Source organism: Macaca nemestrina, chromosome 1 (genome assembly GCF_043159975.1).
Source record: "Macaca nemestrina isolate mMacNem1 chromosome 1, mMacNem.hap1, whole genome shotgun sequence".
Taxonomy (NCBI): Eukaryota; Metazoa; Chordata; class Mammalia; order Primates; family Cercopithecidae; genus Macaca; species Macaca nemestrina.
In genome coordinates, this window is record NC_092125.1 from 120461784 (window position 1) to 120480207 (window position 18424).

Consider the following 18424-nt stretch of genomic DNA (forward strand, 5'->3'; position numbering starts at 1 on the left):
TGTTCTATTGACTGTTTCCTAAAAATTTAGATCCTTTCTTCATTGAATTTGATTCTTCCCTTTCGTGGTACTGGTTTTCCATAAATGGTGCTCTGAATTTAATTTAGTTTGCCATTCTGTTTGCTGGTAGCTTGTCTCTAGTGACTACAGGGGAGGGAAAGAGTAGATTTGCTTCTGCTCATCAGGGTGTGTGAGCAGTTTATCTTCTGAGTGAGCCTAAGGTCCACAGGCTAGGTGGGACACTGCTGTGTGTCTATGGTCCCAGTGCGCATACTCAGTGCTATATTCTGAGGACAAATGCTCTTTTTGTCTTCAGCTTAGCCCAAAGAGGAGAGAAGGGAGGAGCTAAGTGGTCCAACTAACTAGACAGCAATTCTCCAGTTAATCTACTCTAAGACTGTTCTGGGTCCCTTCCTTCTTGATTCTTAAACTGATGTAAGATCCTCCAGAATGGTTCCTATCTATCTGGCATTTGGCAATACCAATATATAGATATTTGGCAGTATCTATACATAGTAATAATGCTAGTAATGATAATAAATAGGGCTCACCACAAATGAGTCTCTCAGTATAGTTCTAACATACTATGAAAGAAAGGATGAAAATTCCCTAATATTTGATGTGATAACGAATAGGAAGATGATTCAACTCCCTAATGTAGGGCAAAGAAGAACATGGTATATCTAACAATAAACTAAGCCTTATTTCTAGATAGGCATCCTCTGTTGACTTCTTTATTTCCTTCAAACAATTTTAAGTTATTGATGACCCCATCAAATTCAAACCATTCTTCAGCATAAAAAACAAAAAACAAAAAAAAAAACTTTCCAGAGTCTCTTGAAAATAAAGCTGGGGCCAGGTGTGGTGGCTCCTGACTGTAATCCCAGCACTTTGGGAGGCTGAGGTGGGTGGATCACTTGAGGTCAGGAGTTCAAGACCAGTCTGGACAACATGGCGAAACCCCATCTCTACCAAAAATACAAGAATTAGCTGGATGTGGTGGTGGGTGCCTGTAATCCCAGCTACTTGGGAAGCTGAGGCAGGAGAATCACCTGAACCCGGAAGGTGGAGGTTGTAGTAAACTAAGATTGTACTCCAGCCTGGGCAACTGTAGGAGACTCTGTCTTAAAAAAAAAAAAAAAAAAAAAAAAGGAAGAAAAGAAAGAAAGCTGGGAGTGAGAAGAGAATTAGAAAAAAAACCCAGAAATTTGGGTTGGGTGCGGTAGTTCATGCCTGTAATCCCAGCAATTTGGGAGGCTGAGGCAGGCAGATCATTTGAGGTCAGGAGTTTGAGACTAACCTGGCCAACATGGTGAAACCCTGTTTCTACTAAAAATACAAAACTTAGCTGGCATGGTGGCGCACACCTGTAATCCCAGCTACCTGAGAGGTTGAGGCAGGACAATCTCTTGAATCCAGGAGGCGGAGTTTGCAGTGAGCCGAGATCCTGCCACTGCACTCCAGCTTGGGCGACAGAGTGAGACTGTCTCAAAAAAGAAAATAAACAAAACAGAAATGCTTTACAACTTTAGTATCCCTAGGCTTATACAAATAATCTTACTGTAAGTTCACTCTTATTCTGAAAAGGACAAAGAAAAGCTGCTCTGTGATGAAACCATTAGTCAAGAAAGGCCTATTGATTGATGGAGCAAGGTAGAATGGAAAATTTGGGTTCCAATAACTGTCTCTGTTGGTCCATCAGCTAACTAGATTTGTGATCCTAGAAACATTACTGTTTTTGGTCCTGAGTTTTGTCATTATAACCCAACTCCTCATAGAGTCATATTAGAAGATCTGCAAAATTTCTTTTAGCTGCAAAATCCTACAAAGTTTTTAAGACTTGGAGGACAAAAGTTGGTATGTGGACTACCTGGAAACAGGCATCAGGAATTTATGCCACAAAATACATGTTAGAATATTCTTAGGTACATAAAGTGTTAGAACCCTGACTTGACAGGGTAATTACAGATAGTATATTATTTTTTCTGGGATGAAAACTGGTGGAGGGGAAATGCTCCATAAGGCTCCTTATATTAACTGAGAAAAAACAATAAAAAGAGGGATTCTAATCAGGAAGAAATCCTGCTCAACTCATGAAAATTATGCTACATAGGACTAACCATTACAATATAGATTTCTAACTATCTATATTTTCTTTGGCATGTACACTTAATCACATTTCTGTACTTCTCAACTGTTGGTATCAATCTCTTATTTAAAAAATCAGTAATCCTACTTTTAATAATAAACCTTTTTTTTTTTTTTTTGGTCTATTTGTGACAAATCAGTGGAGTGAGCTATGGTCTATCCCCTTTCTGTCAAGGTGCATTTCCCATAATCTTTACATAAGTATGAAACTCCTCAGTCAAGTAAAGTGTATGTAATCCAAAAAATAAGTATATACATATTCATATACTATCAAAAAAGTACCTTCCCTGAAAGGAAAAAGGAATAAAGGCACAGTCATATTTTACATACTACTTATATAACATAATATTTGAATGTATAATAAAATTACCAAACTGAAAATTTAAGATATTAATATTCCTGAAGTCCCAACCAAATTTTCAGAAGTTACAAAATCTGATGGAATTGGTACAAGTGAAAGAACAGCAGTTTGTTTGGATAGAAGATGAACTGATACTGCATATAAAAAAGTAATAATTCACCCATTCAGCAAACTAGGAAGAGAAGTATCAATAAATAAAGACTGAAGACTAGATAAGACATTGTCACTATCCTCAAGGACCTGACGCCTAGATAGTAATGTAGCAAGCAGGTATTAAATGCAGACTGAGGCACAAAGGAAGATGCAATCAACTCTGTATACCTACATTAAAAAGGGGGTGGTCGGCCAGGCGTGGTGGCTCACGCCTATAATCCCAGCACTTTGGGAGGCCGAGGTGGGCGGATCACGAGGTCAGGAGTTCAAGACCAGCCTGGCCAAGATGGTGAAATCCCATCTCTACTAAAAAAAAATACAAAAATTAGCCAGGCACAGTGGCAGGCAACTGTAATCACAGCTACTCGGGAGGCTGAGGCAGGAGAATCGCTTGAACCCAGGTAGCGGAGGTCGTAGTGAGCCAAGATTGTGCCACTGCACTTCAGCCTGGGCGATAAGAGTGAGATTCTGCCTCAAAAAAAAAAAAAAAGGTAGTCTTCAAAGGTAGTGATGTTTGAGATGGACTGGAGGATGAGTAGTTAAGACCAGGGAGGGCATTCCAAGTAGAGGAAACAATATACACAAACTAAGACAATATGTCGTAACAAACTGAATGTAGGCATTTAAACGACTTGCAAAATGTAAAACAATGTTACTTGTCACACTAATTCCTTTTCTGTTTTGGAAAATAAAGTTTGTTTGTTTTTTTTTTTTAAACAACAAATAACTATGTTTAATGTAATAGGTTTATTATTTTAAAACAAGTTATTTTAAAAATCAGTGTTAGTATTTTTTTTGGGACAGAGTCTCAGTCTGTCACCCAGGCTGGAGTACGGTAGCACAATCTTAGCTCACTGCAACCTCCACCTCCCAGGTTCAAGCGATTCTCTGGCCTCAGCCTCTTGAGTAGCTGGGATTACAGGCATGTGCCATATCGTCTGGCCAATTTTTATGTTTTTAGTAGAGACGGGGTTTCACCATGTTGGCTAGGCTCGTCTTGAACTCCTGATCTCAAATGATCCACCTGCCTCACCTCCCAAAGTGCTGGGACTACAGGTGTGAGCCACTGCGCCGGGCGCCTCAGTTTTAATATCTAATGTAACAGATATAAGTCACATAAATAAAAATTCAGTTTTTAAGTATGTAAAGGGGTCCTGACAATAAAAAAAATTTGAGAAGTGCTCCATTTGTTGACATGGGTTTATAATATGCTGTTTATATATGTTTATAACGTGTTGTTGAATGAAAAGGGCCTTTACTCCTTTTCTGGTCTTTTAGAGATTATATATATTTACACCTACGTATAGCTACTAAATTTTTTTTTTTTTTTTGAGACGGAGTCACACTCTGTCGCCCAGGCTGGAGTGCAGTGGCCGGATCTCAGCTCACTGCAAGCTCCGCCTCCCGGGTTCACGCCATTCTCCTGCCTCAGCCTCCCGAGTAGCTGGGACTACAGGCGCCCACCACCTCGCCCGGCTATTTTTTAATATTTTTTTAGTAGAGACAGGGTTTCACCGTGTTAGCCAGGATGGTCTCGATCTCCTGACCTCGTGATCCACCCGTTTCGGCCTCCCAAAGTGCTGGGATTACAGGCTTGAGCCACCGCCCCCGGCCGCTACTAAATTTTAACTAGGACTATCTCTAGTACAAAATAATTTTTTTTTCTTTTTCTTTGGCTTTCCTCTGTGTTCAAAAAGTTATATAAGAAATATAATGTTACTAGTATGATAAAGCAAATTAAAATTTTTTTAATAAAAAAAGGAGCATGTCAACATCCATCATCCTTTAATTTTTTTTTTTTTTTTTTTTTTTAAGATGAAAAGGGAAATAAAGAAAGGTAAAGGCTACTGAGTGACGTGAAAACTGAAAGAACCAGGTCAAGGAAGCCAAACGACTGAGGTGAGGATGTCCAAATCCTAAAGGCAGTAAAGAAGGCTTTTTAAAGTTAGTACTTGACCAAGACCTTTGACTTCACTTAATATCCCGATAGTACCTTATGCTTAAAAAATTGATTAATTGGTTAAACAAGGGGATTATATGAAAGATAAAGGTTAACTAAAAGCTCACTTCCATTTTCTAAGTTAAAAAGCAGGGTGAGGAAAGAAAATCTAGTAGTATTATTTGAATCCAGGTTCAAGTGCTGAAAAAACTTAATATTCCCTGTTTACCTGAGAATACCAAGAACAGGAGAAATATCCAATCAGAGGAACCAAAACATCTCCCATTTTTTAAATGAAAGTGAGGAAATTTGAAAGTACATGCAATGGCAAGGGTGAAATACTTAATGAGTGGTTAAAAAGAATGTAGTTATCATTAGATGTCAACATGGGATCCTAAAACACATTGTCATGGCAAGGAATCCTATGTTATTTCCTGACAGTTACTGAAATGGTGGATGGTTATTAGATATTTGATAGTTTCTGAAGTGTTGATTTTTTCACTATTTGAACACAATACCACAAAAATACCTTGACGTAGCAGTAAACATAATACATATAATTATATTAAAATTATATAATATATAATTATATATTATATAAAATTATTCTATCTATATCTATATCTGGAGTTTCGTGCTGTCACCCAGGCTGGAGTGCAGTGGCATGATCTCAGCTCACTGCAACCTCTGCCTCCTGGGTTCAAGCGATTCTCCTGCCTCAGCCTCCTGAGTAGCTGGGATTACAGGCACGTGCTACCACACCTGGCTAATGTTTGTATTTTTAGTAGGGATGGGGTTTCACCATGTTGGCTAGGCTGGTCTCGAGCTCCTGACCTCAGGTGATCCACCTGCTTCAGCCTCCCAAAGTGCTGGGATTACAGATGCGAGCCACTGTGCCCGGCCCAATATATTTACAAACTCATTATAAAATCTAAAGTCTGGGCTGGGTGCGGTGGCTCACGCCTTTAAACCCAGCACTTTGGGAGGCCAAGGTGGGTGGATCACCTGAGGTCAGGAGTTTGAGACCAACCTGGCCAACATGGTGAAACCCCGTCTCTACTAAAAATATAAAAACTAGCCAGGCGTAGTGGTGGGCGCCTGTAATCCCAGCTACTCGGGAGGCGGAGGCAGGAGAACTGCTTGAATCCAGGAGACAGAGGTTGCAGTGAGCCAACACGGTGCCACTGCACTCCAGCCTTGGTGACAGAGTGAGACTCTGTCTCAAAAAAAAAACAAAAACAACAAACAAAATCTAAAGTCTGTTCCACGGCTCCTCCTTCCCTAATTCCTCCAACTCCTACCACTTAGCTCCTAGACTTACAGCTACACTCATGCCTCAGGGCATATTTCTTGTTCCTTTGGCCAGAAATGCTCTTTTGGATGATTCACTCCAATCTTTATCCAGTCTCTGTTCAAATGTTACCTGCCAAATAAATTACCCTTCCCTAACTCCCATATATAAAGTAGCTGTTGTACCCTTTCAACCTTCACAATTCTAGCCCCTTTACTGCTTTATTTTTCTTCAAGGAATTTGCCACCACTGAACATATACTTACATGTTTACTGTCCAACATCTCCCAAAGAAGTCCAAGATCATAGAGCAAGAGTCAGTAAACTGCTAATGTAAAGGGCAGATGGGCTTTGTGAGTCACAGTTTCTGTCCCAACTGTTAAGCATGATTGTGTTCCAATAAAACTTTATTTTGTACCCTGAAATTGTATTTCATGTAATTTTCACATCATTAAGTATGATTATTCTTTTTTTGTTTGTTTTCAACCATTCCAAAAGCATTAGTTTATAGATCCTATAAAAACAGGCAGTGGGCCCAGCACAGCAGCTCACACCCGTAATACCAACACTTTAGGAGGCCAAAGCAGGAGGATTGCCTGAGCTCAGAGACCCAGCCTAGGCAACATAGTAAGATCTTATTTCTATTAAAAATAACAAAACAATTTAGCCGGGCATGGTGGCACATGCCTGTAGTCCAAGCTACTCAGGAGGCTGAGGCAGGAGGATCACTTGAGCCTGGGAGGTCAAGGCTGCAGTGAGCTATGATTGTGCCACTGCACTCCAGCCTCGGCAACAGAGCAAAAGCCTGTCTCAATAAACAACAAAACAAAACAAAAACAGATGGGGGACTGGATTTGGCCCACTGGCCATAGTTTGTCAACCCCTGACATAGAACAAAAGAACTTGTTGTGTTTGTTCACTGCAGTATACCCAGGACTGAGACCTAGAACATGCTAGGAATGTGAACGAATGAATACTATTTTATTGTTTATAAAACTCTTACATAATCTGTTTCTTTTATTGATCTTTAAAACAGCTTGTTAAAGCAGGCAGGGGAGAGACTATTATCCCCATTTATAAATCAAGAAATAGGTTCAGGGAGTATAAGTGCCTTGTCTAAGACTGCATGCTTATAATAAATGGGTGGAGCAGGAATTATAACTTAGACATTCAACTATACCATGCAGTATTAAAAGGAAGTAAAAGTCTGGAGGATTACCTTTAGTGTGTCACATGAATTTGGCGTTGTCCTTTTAGACTATTTTAACCAAGAATTGAGTCAAAGCTATGCTTGTGAAAGATGCGGTTGTCACAAAGTTGAGAGGAATAGATAAAATGATAAATAATAAGTTTAAAAGTTAACACTTTATCCAACTTCAAAACTGGGTCAAAGCTAAGATGAAATTAATAGCGAAAAAAGGGAGAGGGAAATGACTAAGCAGTTAGTGATTGAAAAAATATCTTTGCTACAATACAGATGAGGGCTGACATTTTCATTAACAGTGATTTAGTCAATCATTCTCAAAGGTGGGAGAGGGAAAGAAAGAAGGCAGTTACCTCCCATAAAGGGGAGGTATGCCAGCTCCCCTAACTTGAGAATCACTAATACGAAGGTTTTAGTTGAACAAAAACTGAACTTAAACTGAGCTTAAAAAAAAAAAACCTTTAAAAAAACTGTTCCTATTTCATAAAGTAATAGTTTCACTACACACTGTATTCATCAGATAGTATCTACACTAAAGGGTAGATCCCGACCTCATGTTCTGCCTGCTTCGGTCTCCCAAAGTGCTGGGATTACAGGCGAGCCACTATGCCCGGCCATCACTAGCTTTTAAAATTATTTCCTTGGGCTGGGTACGGTGGCTCACATCTATAATCCCAGCACTTTAGAGGACGGGGCAGGTCAGGAGTTCGAGACCAGCCTGGCTAACATGTGGAAACCCTGTCTCTACTAAAAATGCAAAAATTAGCTGGGCGTTGTAATCCCAGCTACTCCGTCTCAAAAAAAAAAAAAAAAAGTCCTTGACAATCACATACAAAAGAACTTCAAGTTAGTTAAATATTTAACAACTGCAACTCTTTGTGGGCACTGGTGGATAATTCTAGATAGAAAAGGGAGAATTCTTTCGCTAGATAATATCCACATTCCACTTATTAGCAAAGGCCTGGTCAGTTTATACCACCCCAGTTTTGTATACTTTAGGAGCCAAATCTCTGCCAACATGTCTCCCTGGTGTCAACAAAAACCTTTACCTCCTTCATTAGTCTACTGAATGTATTAAAGACTTCACCTCTTGGCCTTGACTCATACTCTCCTTGGAAGTTGTGCCTTTCTCTCCATCTTGGTCTGTCTAAATCCTTCCCATCTTTTTAAGGTTGGGTTCTTCCAACCCAAAGTATATTTGAATGTTCAAAGTATATTTGAATGCTTAGCATAGCACCTAAAATACAACTGCTATTGACAATTAATTCTATAGATACTAGTCTGCCTCCAAAGACTCAAGCTTTTTTGGGAGGGAAACTGCCTTGCTTTCCTCTTCTATACATTACAGGATCTAGCAAATTAAATTACATATAGCAGGCAATGAGTAAATGTTTACAAAATCCCTTCTGAATAAAAAGATGTAAAGGAAATGTTCTCAGTTTTAAAGATTATTATGAGGTACTACGGCCAAATGGAAAGATATAGGCTCTGGATTGGACAGACCTGGTTTTGAATTTCAGTCACTTAAAAATCTCTTTGAACCACATCCTCTCCCTAAAGTGGGATAGTAAGTACTCCTTAAAAATTGTTGTGAATTGTTACAGCTCTTTTAGAATTTGTGTAGCAGGTTTTCTGGTTTTCACCGGAAACCAACTTACCCATATTAAATTTTAAAAAATTGTTGTGAAGATTAAATGAGATAATATATGGTCAAATCTTTAGCAGAATACTTAAAATATAACAGGAGAGGCTCAATAAATGTCAGCTACTGTTATCTTAACTGGTCACAGCAGGGTAACTGTTACTTTACAGACTGAGCAAACCCTTCAAATTACTATCAAATTACTACTTCGAAGAAAATAATCTTCTTTTTCTAGAAATCCTTTGGGTCCTAGCCACTTTATATTCTCTATCATTACCATCATAATAATCCCCACCAATAACTACAAACAGTAGCAACTTTTTATTGACCAAAAAAGCTTTATGAAAATGTCCGTTCCAATTTCCCTTTAAAGTAATAACACGTATTTCAAAGTTTTTAAAGTTTTCCAAATAGGGTATACTTAAAGAAAGTATAATAGTAGTAAATTGTGCCTCTGTAAATATTTATTGTAGTTGTTTTTACTCTAACCCATTCAAGAGTTCAAGAATAAATATTCGAGAATATTCAAAGTATTCAAGAATAAATAGTTGCATTTATTTTCCTGAAAGAGATATATACAGGACGTTATTCTTATCCTGGTAAGCTCTGCTTGCATAGAATTCAATGCTATTTCCTAAGGGAGTTTTTCCCATTTGAAGATCTTTCAGATGTTGCATCAAACTGAAAAGCTTCTGTATGGCAAAGGAGAAAATTAACAGTATAAGGAGACAACTAAGTGATTGGGAGGAAATACTTGCAAACCATACATCTGATAAAGGGCTAATACCGAAAATATATAAGGAACTCAAAACAACTCAATAGCAAGAAAACAAATAACCCAATTTTAAAATGGGCAAAGGGTCTGAAGAGACATTTCTCAAAGAGATACAAATGGGCAACTGATATATGAAAAAATGCTCAACATCTCTAATCAGGGAAATGCAAATTAAAACCACAATGAGATATCACCCCATGCCTGTTAGAATGGCTATTATCAAAAAGACAAATGATAACAAGTCTTGGCCCAGGATAAGGAGAAAAAGGAACCCTTCTGTTGGTGGGAATGTAAATTAGTATAGCCATTTTGGAAAATACTAATAGCATGGAAATTCCACAATATACCAAAATTACCATATGATTCAGAAATTCACTTCTGGATAGATAGCCAAAGGAACTGAAATTGGTATGTCAGAGAGATATCTGCACCCCCATGTTCATTTCAGCAATGGTCACAATAATCAAGATACAAAAGTAACCTAAGTATCAATCAACTCAACAGATGAATGGATAAAGAAAATGTGTTATATACACACAATGGAATACTACACAGCCTTTAAAAAGAAGGTAGTTCTGTCTTTCGCAACAGCAAGGATGGACCTGAAAGATATTATGCTAAGTGAAATAAGCCAGACACAGAAAGATGAATACTTCATGATCTCACTACAAGATATGTGGAATCTAAAAAAGCCTATCTCAGAGAAACAGAGAATAGAATGGTGGTTACCAGAGGCTGACGGGTCAGGGAAGGGATGGGGAAAGAAAAGACATCAAAGATAGCAATCAGAGGGTACAAAGTTACAGTGAGACTGGAAGAATAAGTTATAGTGCTCTACTGCACTACATGGTGACCACAGTTAGTCATAATGATAATGATAATGATACAATACTGGTTTCACTAAATAAAAGTTACTGTTATCTGTGTTTCTTAAAATTCCAAATAAGCTAAATATTATTTTCCCAGTTTAGACCTGGAGATAACATAGAATGCACTTAGAAATAAAATTGTAGATGTATATAGTTTATTTTATCATTATCAAGCAAGAGGTTAAGACTTGAAAAGCATAAAGATATGTCTTAAATCAGGATCAACATTATAAAAAATAGATGCTGGCACTTCCAAATAATTTGCCTCACATTCACTCTTTCAAAAGTCATTTTAATAGTCTTTAGAAATTGTTCTCTCTATTAGTAGCCAATTTTGAGTTTTATTAGACACAAGTAGGTAGTGAAGTCAGGCAAGTTAGTTTTAAGTACAGCAATTTCACTTTAAAACATTCTACAAACTCTAGGGAATAACTGCTTTTCTGGTATGTCTTAAACACTTCACTATTTACTAAAGCAATTATGTACATCTCACATACACATGGAGTGGCAAACTTTAGGCTTCTCTCTAAGGCCTCTTTTGATCTAGGATTTGACACCCCACCCCGCCTCCGTGCCCACATCCCCGTCTTTGGTCTGTCTAGCCCAGTTTTAGCAAGAATCTGCCCACCCTTGATATCTGATCAAGTTCTTCATCCCCTACCTTTGATGTATAAGTCTTTGAACTGCCTTCAGCATGAATCCCCCTACCCTCATGGTCTCCTCTTAATAATTTTCTCCCCAACTCTGCTTATCGGCTATACGTAAATACCCAGCTGTCTTTAATGTATTAGGAGTTGAGCCTGATTTTTCTCCCCTACTGTAATAGCCTTTTTTTTTTTTTTTTTTTTTGGTTTGTTTTTGAGATGGAGTCTTGCTCTGTCATCCAGGATGGAGTGCAGTGGCGTGATCTCGGCTCACTGCAACCTCCACCTCCTGGGTTCAAGCAATTCTCCTGCCTCAGCCTCCCAAATAGCTGGGATTATTACACCACACACTGCCAATTTTTGTATTTTTAGTAGAGATGGGGTTTCACCATGTTGGCCAGGCTGGTCTCAAACTCCTGACCTCTGGTGATCCGCTCGCCTTGACTTCCCAAAGTGCTGGGATTACGGGCATGAGCCACCACACCTGGCCATAATAGTTCTGAACAGTCTTCTTTACTGTTTTAACACGCATTAGAATGACTTTTACTTTAACTGGGAGTCATTGTATTTCATATCACTCAGTAGTGTTTAAAACTGACATATTTAAGCATAACATTTACAACATACAGAAGAGAAAATTAAAATGAGTGAAAACATCCCATCAGCAACTTGTTTAGGAGCTTAAATGTGCTTAAAAAAAAAATACCCACAAGGTTAAAAAATTAGGAAAAAGCCTCTTTGAACCTATTCTGGTCCACAGGTTGCCCAAGAATAAATAAAATAAAATAAATTAGGGAAAAATGACCACCCCAAGTATCTTGAGATTCATGTGTTAGTGAGCAACGATGCAGATGTCAAGTTCGAAAGGGTAAAGTTCGGCAGTTAGAACCCATGCTAGATGGAAAAAGCAGCAGTGGGAAACAAGAACGATTTTGCCTTTAAGATCTGCTATGTATCTGGCATGTTACAGCATTCTAATTTAAAGTATATCTTTTTACCAATTTTTTTTTTTTCTCAAAATCACTGGAAGTCAGATACAGTTTCACATGCCAGCTTTACTGCTAAATTGCTTGGGTCTTAGTTTCTTCATTTGTGATTATAAAACCTACTCATATCTAGGACTGTTTTAAGAACCCATGAGGTAACATGAGACAGACTCCCATACAGCAGATACTTAATTTTTTTCCCTAAGCAAATACCTAGACATCACTGAACTCTGAGTTATGTTGTCTTCTAAAAAGTTCAGCTCTTTGTGTTTAACAATTTGTTCACTCACTCAAAACAAACCACAAAACAATTCATTTGGTCTCAGGCACTGAGGTGAATACTAAAGATAAAGACAAAGAGTAGGGCTGTCAAAGAAGTAAGCCAACAAATTATCTTTTGCCTTAAATCAGTGGTTCTGGACCTTGGCTACACATTAGAATCGCCTGGGAAGATTTAAATATACTGATATATGGGTTCTGCCTGCAGAAGTTCTGATGTAATAGGCTGGGGTAGGGCTTGGGCATCAGTTTAAAAGCTTCCTCAGGTGATTCTAACATGCTGTCAGGGTTGACAGCCACTACCTTAAGCTAATATAAAGTGCAAATCATCCTGGTAGATACAAACAACATAAGACGAACATAACATACAGTAAGCACCTTAGCTTTCCAATCTCTGTATACTTTACCACTGTTAACAAAACAATTTATATAAGCCATAGCCCTCAGTAAAGATGTGCCCAACATTTAAAAATAACTATAATTCAGGCTAGGCACAGTGAGCTCATGCCTGTAATCCCAGCACTTTGGGAGGCCAAGGTAGGAGGATCGCTTGAGCCCAGGAGTTTGAGACCGGCGTGGGCACACAATGATGTCTCGTCTCAAAAAATAAAAAATCCGGTCAGATGCGGTGGCTCACGTCTGTAATCCCAGCACTTTGGGAGGCCGAGGCAGGTGTATCATGAGGTCAGAAGTTCAAGGTCAGCCTGGCCAAGATGGTGAAACCCTGTCTCTACTAAAAATGCAACAAATCCGTCAGGTGCGGTGGTAGGCGCTTGTAATCCCAGCTACTCGGGAAGCTGAGACAGGAGAATCGCTTGAACCCAGGGGGCAGAGGTTGCAGTGAGCCGAGATGGCACCACTGCACTCCAGCCTGGGCGACAGAGTGAGACTCTGTCTCTAAAAAAATAAAAATAAATACAAATAAAAAATTAAAAAATTAAAAATAATTAGCCAGGGCCGAGTGCAGTGGCTCATGCCTATAATCCCAGGAGTTTGAGACCAGTCTGGGCAATATAGTGAGACTGTCTCTACAAAAAAAATTTAAAAATTAGTTGCGTGCTTGCAGTCCCAGCTACTCAGGAGGCAGGCTGAGGTGGGAGAATCACTTCAGCCCAGGAGGCAGAGGTTGCAGCAAGCCAAAATCCCACCACTGACCTCTAGTCTTGGTGACAGAGTGAGACCCTGTCCCAAAAATAAAATAAAAAATTAAAAACAACTCTAAGTCACAGCAGCAAAACTGCCAAAGCAGTAGTACAGATAACATAAGGCACAGAACTTAAGAGTAAGTAGTTGGATATTGAGCTGGGTTGGTGAAAGACAACTATAAAGAAAAGGAGAAGCTGGGCTCTGCAAAGTACTTTAGGTAGGGTGGAAGGGAGGAAAGGGAGGGCACTATGAGTGAAGGAATAAGAAGAACAAAAAAGGTAGTGGGAAAACACTCTCTTGTTTGGTGAACAGAAGATTTGGAGATAATAAAAGAGAAGGATGAAGTAAGATAAGTCAGATAGCAGTAATGATGGTAATATCAAATCTGGTTTTATTCTGTACATCATAGGCAATGGTCACTTGCTAAAGCTTTCTGAGGACAAAGCTCCATTAATAAAAAAACTATCAGTAATACAGAAGTACTGCAGTCCTCAATATGGTCTCATAAAACTTGGAAATCAGACTGCCCTATGAGAGTTAACAATGAAATCCAGACAGATGCTATCCAAGCAAGAGTTATGCATTCAACAAATATCAGAAGACCCACTATGTTTTAGGCAATGGTGACTCACTAGCATACTGTCCTCATGGAGTTTACATTCCAGTGGGTAAAGACAACAGCAAAGATTAAATAAGTAAAATACGAGCTAGCAAGTGATAAATGCTATGGAGAAAAAACAAGGCAAAGAAAAGGGACATGAAATGTTAGGATTTGGAACTGGACAGAACCACCAGAGAAAGCTTCACTAAGGAGGTGACTTCTGGTTAAGTATCTGAAGTGAGGGATACAGAAGGAAGAGAACTTCAGAGAAAAGAATGCAAAGATTCTTCAGTGAGAATATGTGATTGGAACAAAGACCAGAAGAAGAACATGTAGAAGATAAAGTCAGAGATAAATGGCAAAGAGGTAACATCCCAGAACATAGGGACTTAGAAGAAGATGGGAAGCCACTGGAGGGCTTTGAGCAGAAAAGTGACATGTTCTGACCTACACTGTAACCAGATCACTCTGGATGCTTCATTGAGGACAGACTGCTGGGGACGAGCAACAGCAGAAGCAGGGACACCAGAAAAAATAGTATTTTAATAATCTAGAGGTCACAATGGCTTCTTCCAGAGTGGTTAGAATAAGGGTGTGGGAAGAAATAGTCAAATTCTGGGTTTATTTTAAAGACAGAGCCTACAGGATTTGCCAGTGGACTACATGTGGATTGTGAGAGAAATAGCAGTCAAAGATAACATTAATGTTTTTGACCTGAGCAACTAAAGAATGGAAGTGTCATTAACTAAGGGGAGCAGACTGTAGAAGCTGCAGCATGCAAAATTTTGACACATAACCAGTCCTGAAAAACTCTCCTGCTAGTAATGTGACAACAAATGAACTTATCTAGAGGAAAAATGTCCACTGCTGTTATACAAAGACCTGACTTGGTTTTGGTGTTGGGTACATATGCCTATTATGAAAGAAAATGCCATCAGTAGTTTGGACTATCAAGTTAACTTCCTTTGTTCTAATTCTATGTTCCGTTAAAACATTCTAACTTGATTTCCCATGTTCCTGACCTATCTGAAAAAAAGAACTTAGTTCCTTCTATATGTATTAAATTGTTATTCCAGTTTTATACATTAGTTTCATAAGCCTAGCTAAAATGAGTTTATCCCTGAGAGAGACTTGGGTTTAGCATCTTGATCAATCAAGCTTCTGAGCTAAATAAGCAGAGGACTAAGATTTGAATCACAGTAAGTTCGCTAAGATAATGGTTCTCAAGTATTCCAATAATTATTGGGAGGCTTATTACAAATAATTCCTGACCACTGGTTCCAAAAAATTCTGATTCGGTATACCTAGGATGGAACTCAGAAATCTGTTTTTGAAGGAAACACAGATTCTGCCGTAGGCAAGGATGTTCTAAGATACTGTCATACTGTAAAGTTTCTCCTTGGCCTCGTTACGGGCGGGGACTTTAATGATCTTTAAATTTCTAGAGCCATGTTTTTCAACATGCATTTAATAACACAGCATAAATACTAGAATTCTTCATGGTATACTTAAGTTCAAAGAGCACTAAGCAACTTTTTTTTTTTTTTTTTTTTGAGACAGAGTTTTGCTCTTGTTGCCCAGGCTGGAGTGCAATGGCACGATCTCGGCTCACTGCAACATCTGCCTCTCAGGTTCAAGCTATTCTCCTGCCTCAGCCTACTGAGTAGCTGGGATTACAGGCATGTGCCATCACGCCGGGCTAATTTTGTATTTTTAGCAGAGACGGGGGTTTCTCCATGTTGGTCAGGTTGGTCTTGAACTCCTGGTCTCAAGTGATCCGTCCACCTCAGCCTCCCAAAGTGCTGGGATTACAGGCGTGAGCCACCACACCTGGCCCTTCCTTTTTTTTTTTTTTTTGAGTCAGCGTCTCGCACTGTTGCCCAGCCCAGGATGGAGTGCAATGGCCTGATCTCAGCTCAATGCAACCTCCTAATCTCAGGTTCAAGTGATTCTCCCAAGTAGCTGGGACTACAGGCGTGTGCCACCATGCCGGGCTAATTTTTGTATTTTCTGTAGAGATGGGGTTTCACTACATTGCTCAGGCTGGTCTTGAACTCCTGGGTTCAAGCAATGGACCTGCCTCAGCCTCCTGAGTAGCTGGCGTGCCACCATGCCCGGCTAATTTTGTATTTTTAGTAGAGACGGGGTTTCACCATGTTGGTCAGGCTGGTCTCGAACTCCTGACCTCAGATGATCCGACAGCCTTGGCCTCCCAAAGTTTGGGATTACAAACGTGAGCCATCACCCCCGACCCATACTACCTCGTTTATAATCCATGAGATGGAAGCCCCTACTCTAGTTTTTCATTCATAGCTATATGGAAAAGAACAGTATAGTGAAAAAAGCATGGCTACACAATCAGAAAAACCTGGGATCTGAATTTTCTGACAAATTTACACTACTTTGTTTAGCATTAAGCCCAGTCATAATAAAACAGCCAAGTGTTCTGGAAGAAATTATGATAAATCAATACTACTAACAAAAGACTGGACATGTGAGTTTACACTTGCTTATTAGGCTTTATGTTCCTGTCCTAGGATTTCTTTTTCTTTTCTTTTTTTGAGACGGAGTTTCACTCTTGTTGCTCAGGTTGGAGTGCAATAGCGCCATCTTGGCTCACCGCAACCTCCGTTTCCCAGGTTCCAGCGATTCTCCTGCCTCAGCCTCCCGAGTAGCTGGGATTACAGGCATGCGCGACTGTGCCCAGCTAATTTTTGTATTTTTAGTAAAGACGGGGTTTCTCCATGTTGGTCAGGCTGGTCTCGAACTCCCGATCTTAGGTGATGCGCCCACCTTGGCCTCCCAGAGTGTTGGGATTACAGGCGTGAGCCACCGAGCCCAGCCTGACCTAGGATTTCTTAACAGATTATATGAATACCTCTCAGCAAAGCTAACTGAAAAGTGAAGATGGAAGAATGACAGTTTTAATATTAATTGATGACTCGTTAGAAAACAGCCACACCAAACAATCTTTAGGGCTTGCTTTATCCTACAATGGTAACTAGCAAATTATGGAGGTAATACATAATCAAGGATCCAGTTTAAAAGTATAAATATTTGGTGGGTACAGTGGCTCACGCCTGTAATCTCAGCACTTTGGGAGGCCGAGGAGGGCGGATAATGAGGTCAGGAGTTTGAGACCAGCCTGGCCAACATACTGAAACCCTGTCTCTACTAAAAATACAAAAAATTAGCCGGGTGTGGTAGCAGGTGCCTGTAATCCCAGCTACTTGGGAGGCTGAGGCAGCAGAATCGTTTGAACCCGGGAGGTGGAGGTTGCAGTGAGCCGAGATCGTGCCATTGCACTCCAACCTGCTGGGAGACAGTGCGAGACTCTGTTTCAAAAAAAAGTATAAATATTTTTCATATGCTCTAACAGAGCCTTCATATTTCATCTATTTACAGCATTTTCTACAGCTCTACTAAATAATTCTGATAAACTTGATTCTCAAAAATGCCTTAAAACCACTACCGTTGTCTAAACTGAAAGCATGTAGTTTTTCTTAATACTGAAAACGTCACCTTATTACTGAAAGCATTAGTCTAAACTGAAAGCATAACTTCTCAATTACCATACTTTTGAAATTGTACACAAATATTCTTCTAGTTAGGCTAAAGGGAAAAAATATGCTAATCACACTTTTTTCCAGAAAATTATGTTTGCTTTTATGTTTTACAAATGTTGAATGAAATAAAGAAAACAGACAATGAAAAGAACCCAAAGAAGTAATTCATCTCATATTTCAGGCTTCCTAATTATGGTATCTTTGTCTTGCTAAGCATGTAACTAAAGAGCTCAGGTTCATTCTCAGAAACTGTGAACTCAAAGCTACAACTAAAACGTTTATTTCTAAAAGTTACTACACTTTCAACTTCCTGTTTTATTTAGATAGCTCATCATGACCATTTCAGGTAACAAAACCCAACTTCCTTTTTACAAAGTGATTAAAAAAACTTCAGCAGTTATGAGAATAGATGATTTTACTAGCTTTTACATACATATTTATAAGGAAATTAGAGTCCATTCATTATCACCAAATTTTCTAAAGGTTTACTGCCTTTAGAAAATGTAACCAAGATAAAAAGCAATATTGAAATATATTTGGCAACAAAAAAACTATGCTAGAAGACGAAACTGGTCACAGATCTGCTATTAAAAAAACCAAGACGGGCCGGGCGCAGTGGCTCACGCCTGTTATCCCAGCACTTTGGGAAGCCAAGGCGGGCAGATCACGAGGTCAGGAGTTGGAGACCAGCCTGGCCAACATAGTGAAACCCTGTCTCTACTAACAATACAAAAAAATTAGCCAGGCGTGGTGACAGGCGCCTGTAATCCTAGCTACTCGAGAGGCTGAGGCAGGAGAATCGCTGGAACCAGAGAGGCAGA

The 18424-nt window shown here is 39.3% G+C and overlaps 1 protein-coding gene and 1 non-coding gene across 2 annotated transcripts in view; one reads left to right on the forward strand and one right to left on the reverse strand.

Moving 5' to 3' along the window:
- Positions 1–18424, reverse strand: part of LOC105479186 (capping actin protein of muscle Z-line subunit alpha 1) — a 45817-nt gene that overhangs the window by 25309 nt on the left and 2084 nt on the right. The window lies entirely within an intron of this gene.
- On the forward strand, positions 8689–8749 carry LOC112426213 (U7 small nuclear RNA). The gene has a single exon (XR_003017501.1). It is a non-coding gene; the product is annotated as a U7 small nuclear RNA (small nuclear RNA).